This window comes from Meleagris gallopavo, chromosome 2, assembly GCF_905368555.1.
Source record: "Meleagris gallopavo chromosome 2, MGAL_WU_HG_1.1, whole genome shotgun sequence".
Lineage (NCBI taxonomy): Eukaryota > Metazoa > Chordata > Aves > Galliformes > Phasianidae > Meleagris > Meleagris gallopavo.
In genome coordinates this window covers 30,737,629-30,743,639 of record NC_139405.1, presented here as the reverse complement: position 1 = coordinate 30,743,639, position 6,011 = coordinate 30,737,629, and the positions used below count along the sequence as shown (strand labels likewise).

At 42.1% G+C, this 6,011-nt stretch overlaps 1 long non-coding RNA gene across 2 annotated transcripts in view; it reads left to right on the top strand.

Moving 5' to 3' along the window:
* Positions 1 to 5,157: 5,157 nt before the first annotated feature.
* LOC104909634 (uncharacterized) overlaps positions 5,158 to 6,011 on the top strand; it is a 38,153-nt gene continuing 37,299 nt past the window's right edge. For both annotated transcript variants that reach the window (XR_014882094.1, XR_792476.4), the window contains exon 1: positions 5,158 to 5,330. This is a non-coding gene — a long non-coding RNA (uncharacterized LOC104909634). The remainder of the gene's footprint in view (positions 5,331 to 6,011) is intronic.

Genomic DNA, 6,011 nt, shown 5'->3' with positions numbered 1-6,011 from the left:
TAAACCACATTGGTGTTTCCCTGAACTCTGGAATGGGGGTTAGCCTGTTCACGTGAACTTCTTTCAGTTTTATCAGATTTGCAACCTGTGTTCCCTGGAAAAGCACCACCAGCTTCACCAGCTTTTTATAGTTCTTTGTGTGTTTATGCCCAACCAGTTTCATTTTGTCAGTTTCCAGTAGTTGTGCCCCTTCTTCCCTTCCCTGTAATCTCTCTTCTGAATGTCTTTAAGATTTCTCTATACATTCTGGGTAGGGAAGATGCTAGGATGGTTTTTAAGGTTGCAGTTAGTGTAGAAGATATCTAACAGCAGTGTGAGAAACATAACTTGCAGCGAGATGGGGTCTACTCAATAGAGTGGAATGTTTTTCGCTCTGCCTTATGTAAGCAATCTTAGGGATGAGACAGAGGACAAGGGACTTTAAGTTAAGGAGTTAAAGAGCACTGCAAACTTTCGCCAAAAGCTGAGACTGTGGAAGGACAGCAGCAGCCCAGGGATGATGATGGCCCCTGTGCAACTTCTGAAATATGAAAAAAAGATTAGCACTACTCACTGGTAGGAAGGTCTGGTTCCTTCCTAGAGTAGAGAACTGAGCAGTAAATAATCAGACCAAACTAATCCGTTGCCAGAGAAAGACAGCAGACCAAACAGAAGTAACAGATTGCAGTTGGAGACAGAAGGTAAGTCGTAGCTTGGCAATAGCCCAGAATTAAAAGAACCGAACTGTAGGTGCAAACACCAGTGTACTGTAGAGCTTTTAACAGCCCATATGGTCTGCATGATTCCGTCTGCTTGGGAGCGCTCCAGCCATACCTGCAGTTTTTGGATTTGCTGTATTTATAGCAGTCTGTCTTGCACTGCCTGGGTTTTGCTATTGTCAGTGCTATCACCTCCTATTTTTAGAGGTCTGTAATTTGGCTGTAAATTCTATGTGGTCCTAAAACCAGGCAGAGTGAATGCAGTTCCAGTCAGTCTGCGTTTTCTCTTTCTAAGAGAAAACAGGCATGTAGTTTGTAAGCTTGACAAGCAGCTGGAACCAGGTATTTTTTGTAATCTGTAACTGCAAAACTACCTTACTGTCATGCTAAGCAGAGTTCTTGTAGCTGTAGTATGTTCTGCATTTGGTCTGTGCTTCTGAAGGACTTTTGCTGATGTAGTAATCTTAAGAAAGCTAATAGGGAAGTGGGGCAAGTCCAAAATCAGTGTCCTATGCAATTTGAACCAGAACTTTGAATTCAATCCTGTATAATTTAATACTTACAAGCTTATTCTTTTTTTTTTTATGTCCATTTTAAGAAATTAACTATAAAAATGAAATAAAACAGTGATAATGCTGAGAACACTGAACTGTTGACAGGCCTTCCAGAAAGGATGCAGAGTAATAGATGTACTTCAGTCTGCACATGCTGTTTTACTGCAGAAACAGCTATCAGAAATAATTCTGATTCTGAGATGTTCTAGTAAGAATCACAGCTAACATTTGGCAAGTGATCAATCAGAAGAATTGAGACAGGTCAGTAGGATTTTCCATGGCTTTCTGAACATCCTGGAAAAAGCTTATGTCATCTGAGGTTTATCCATTGCTTATCCCATTTTCTTTGCATCCTGTGTTTATTATACTCCTGTAGTACTTCGCTCTGTCAGGTAATACTAAGAGTTTTGCACTTTGATTGGGTGACTCCAACTACCTAACTCAGCACAGATATCACAGACCACCTGTGTATATGTGCATGGTGGCATATCTGGGACTCTGTGTGTTCTACCCATCCTGCAGATCTGTGCTCCCAGCCATCACTGCATTGTTTGAGTGCCTTCTGCATAGCGTCACTGACTGTAATCAAGTCTCTTAGGGATATCATGAGACCTTTGGGTTTCTTCTTTTTCAAGGAAAGAGAATGTTGTCTCTAACTGAGGCAAAATTTCACAAATTCTGGTTACAATCTTGTTATTTACTTAAAGTTTAACTGGATGAAGGAAACATCAGTTTTGTGAGCAGCGCTGCTAGTGGGGTTGGTTGGCTAGAAGAACAGGTTTGCTGTTTTTTTCTACAAGCAGTTGAACCCTGTATTGTTCTGCTGATAGTGCCCTTAGCTCAGTGGTCAGTTTGATGCTTTGCATGGAGCACTGGGCCAAGGAAACTTGGAAGGAGGTGGCAAATTAGTTTCTTAAAAATCACAAATACGTCCATTTAATTCCTTTGTGTGCTTGGACCGTTGTCTGACATTTTCTCATACTTTCTTACAGTAATTTGTTTTGCATATTGCAAGTGTGTTTCTTAAGGGACTACTGTCTTGTGAAAATCTTGGAGGAGCAATGAAAAATGGCTTGCTGTGACAACAGTGAACATGACTAGGATTTAGTGTTAGATGCTGTTTGCACATGGTTTGGATCACTGCAGATACGTTGACCTTCCAAGACATAAATCCAGACGAAAACTTGATATCCTCCCTGATGCTGCTTCCTTTTGTAATGGCATTTCTACAGCAATACTCTACATCAGTGAAAACAAATGGTGAGGATGGGTAGGTAGTATCTATGCAGAAAAGCAATTGCATTTGAGTTTTTTGTCTTAAGCTCTCACGCTCTGATTTATTCCCACTGAAATTTAATCTACAATTTTCTTACTTTGGGCTTTCTCTGCTGGAGTTCCAGAGAAAATATTGCATCAGCACTTCAGGAATGGAGCAGCAGTGTTATTCAGATCTGTCAAATGCAGAGAGTACGAACTTCCCCTGAGAAACTGAGTGAATAAGCTCTTCTACTCACTTCAGGTCTGGTAGTGCAAAGAATACTTTCTAAATGGAGGGATCTCCAATACCCCTCACAGTTTGTTCTGCATGTGAGCCTGACTTGTTTACATTTCTGTATTGGGTGCACTGAGGACAAGTTACTCCTGTGTAGATTTATCATGGTGGGTCCAAACCTGGTAACTAAAGTAACCATTCCTGAAAATATAGTGGCTATTGAAACTTAATTTTAGCAGCTTTTAAATATGTCTTTCTGCAAACTTAATTATGACTAGCTTTTGTGAATATTTCTAACTTTATCTGGAGAAATAATTAAAAAGTAGAGACTTAAGAGGAAGATAACTGAAATAATATTAGACATTTTAAATATACAGACATTTTCACAGCAGCATTTATTTGACAGAAGCTTAAAAACAACTTTGCCTTTCGCAGCTTGACAAAAACATGTACTTAGGATTGCTGTGTGTCTGTGCTTTTGTGCCTTTTAAAGGCGAATGATGGGTTTATAATTTATTGTCCTGTTTGCACATGATACCATCAGTGATCTCAGCACAACTCTGAAAATGGTGTTAAATTGTGGCAGAATGAGGGCATGGGTATAAATACTGTTTTGTAAACCTCTCTCCTTTATATCATGGGATGAGATGATTTAAGAAGTGGTGTTAGGAAGAATCTCTGAGCTCATCTCTGTGCTGGGCGTATGAAAGCATGATGTAGCAATGTTTTGACTAGGAAAGTAATATGAGATCGAGAGGAAGCAAAAACTTTTTCAATCACCCATAAGACCTCAGAAATAGCAAAACACTGCTGCTGTTCAGGTTTTGAGGTTCAGACATTGAGACCTTAGTCATGACTGAGATCCCCTGTGGGGTAAGCAGAGCACACAAGCATCTTAGGCAGTCCCTTTGGAAGGACAGGTATTTACAGTAGCATTTGCTAGGATTTATTTATTCTCTGTTATGCTGACATGGCACAGCTCACACCCATACGGCTAAATATGTTTCTCTCTCAAATAACATTGGGCATGATCCCCCAGTGCCCAAACTTGAACTGTGCCCATGTATTGCCTGGGTGAGAGTTGGCAGATCTAAGCCAAAACCATGGCAGAGGCCATACAACCAATTCCACAAGGTTCCTTGAAGCATTAAAGGGGCAGGCTGGACGGGGCTTTGAGCAACCTGGTCTAGAGGGAGGTATCCTTGCCTACAACGGGGGGGTTGGAACTAGATGATCTTAGAGGTCCCTTCCAACCCACACCACTCTGTGATTTTATGGCCCGGGCCCACCATAGTCTCCCCAGGCCCTATTAGTTTGAACAGTCTAGACGTGGCTAGACTGTTCTTGCTCCAGGAAAACCACAACCCAAAGACTGCCAAACAGGAGGAATACAAGTTGCTGTGATGTTCACTGAGCAGGTACAGGAGATGTGAGGTATGTCCTTGTAAAAGGCGGAGGGCTCTGCAGGTGAGCTTAAAGTCACTGGTTTTGTGTCTAGTTACACATACGAAAGAAGTCCCAGATGTGACCTAGGGGAGCTGACAAAGAGAGGTTTGTTGGCTTGACAGAGCAAATAAGCCACAGATGGAAAGACAAGTAGATAATGGCTGTCTTGACAAGAGAACATAAAAGAGGGCAAGACAGAATTAAGCCAGTGTTGAAAGTCCTTAGACTCCAAGTGACTGATAAGGGAGAACATTTAAACAGGAAAGGGTATAGAGTTGGCAACCATAAAACCATCAAGCTTATTAGTGAATAGCAAGTACTAAAATTAATAACTTTCTTCTGCCCCAGAAAAAAGATTTTAATTTTCTACTTTCATTTAGTTTGCTTCTATCTCCATTTTATTTTCATGTATTACACTTTTCTGTGAATATAGCAGATGGCAAATGTAACAGATGTGTAACTTCTATATGAAGTCAAGGAAGCTTCTCACAGCTGCACAGGACAAATACAAATATCCAGAATGTATTTAGAGAAATAAAACAGTAAAAGGTTTTATTTGTCAGAAGAAATAGAAATCTGAAATTCATGCATGCCAGCAGTCTCCCATGTGCTATATATTTAATCCAGCTGCAGATGATGGCACCAGTGGGGCAGCTGGTCCATAGCAGCCTTCTTTGCTGAGAACCTGTAAATTCAGCAGCAGCTGGACTCTTCTTATGGCTGAATGGCAAGGAAAGTTGTAGGTATTGTTTTCTTTAGCCATCTTAAGGATTCCCTACACAGAAGAGTGAGATCTGTGATGTGTGCCCCCCCTTGGAATCTTTTGGTTTTGGCTCCTCTTTGCCATCAGCATAAGTGCTGAAAGATATGAAAGGTGTTGAAAATAAACCGCAGCCTGTCCTCTCAGCTGCATCTATCAGGGTACATTCAACACCATTTGGAAGATTTCATTTTAACTGACCTTCAGGCGTGACTTATTTTTGTGCTCTGGGTATTTTTAAGATGAGCCCAAAGGAACACATGGAGGAGGATACATGCTCTTGCTGTTGCTGTTATCAATAGTACTGAAGGGTCCGGAAAGTCCCTGCATGCAATTTTCATCTTTGAAGATGATTTTCTAAATGTAGAAAGCCTGAGCCTGTAAGTAAACTTTCCTGCCAAAAGACTGAGAGTGAGGGAAAGAGATTTGTGTTCATCATGTAGAAATCTGTGCCTGGTGTTGCACAGCTGATTGCACAGAGGGGTGAGCATGGTGTGAGTGGCACCTCCCTGTGTGGGGCACGAGGCCTTTAAGGCAGGTGTGTGATTTGCAACTAGGCGTCAAGATTTCCTACTTCATGGTGGTACTTGCAACTAAGCTGGAGTGGAAAAAAGCACAAGGTGAGCCTACCTTGAGGGTTGCTGCAGAAACTGGGACTGAACAGCTGCTCCTCTGCTCCAGCTGTGTGTGCTCCCACGCAGATCGTCTGCCCGTGAGCTGGGCAGAACAGGGAGGCTGGAGAAAAGCTGTTCTCCACATCTTTGCAAATACGGGGTGTTTCTCTATGGCTGGCCATCCGTGCCATGCATCAGAAGGACACACAGACCCACGAAGGCTGGATCTCTTCCGACAGCCTGCTCTCGGTAGGATTAGGCTTGGAGCAATTGCATAAGGGAGAGCTACGAGACGGAATAGTTTGGACACTCTCCAAGTCTGACTAGTCTCAAGCTACTAAGCAGAATGAATGTACCCCACAAGGAACCCTCTCGGCTTGTTTCTTCCTGGGGAGCAGGGAAAGGAACTGAATTAGAGTTCTGTGCTGCAGGGGCAGAGAATTTAAA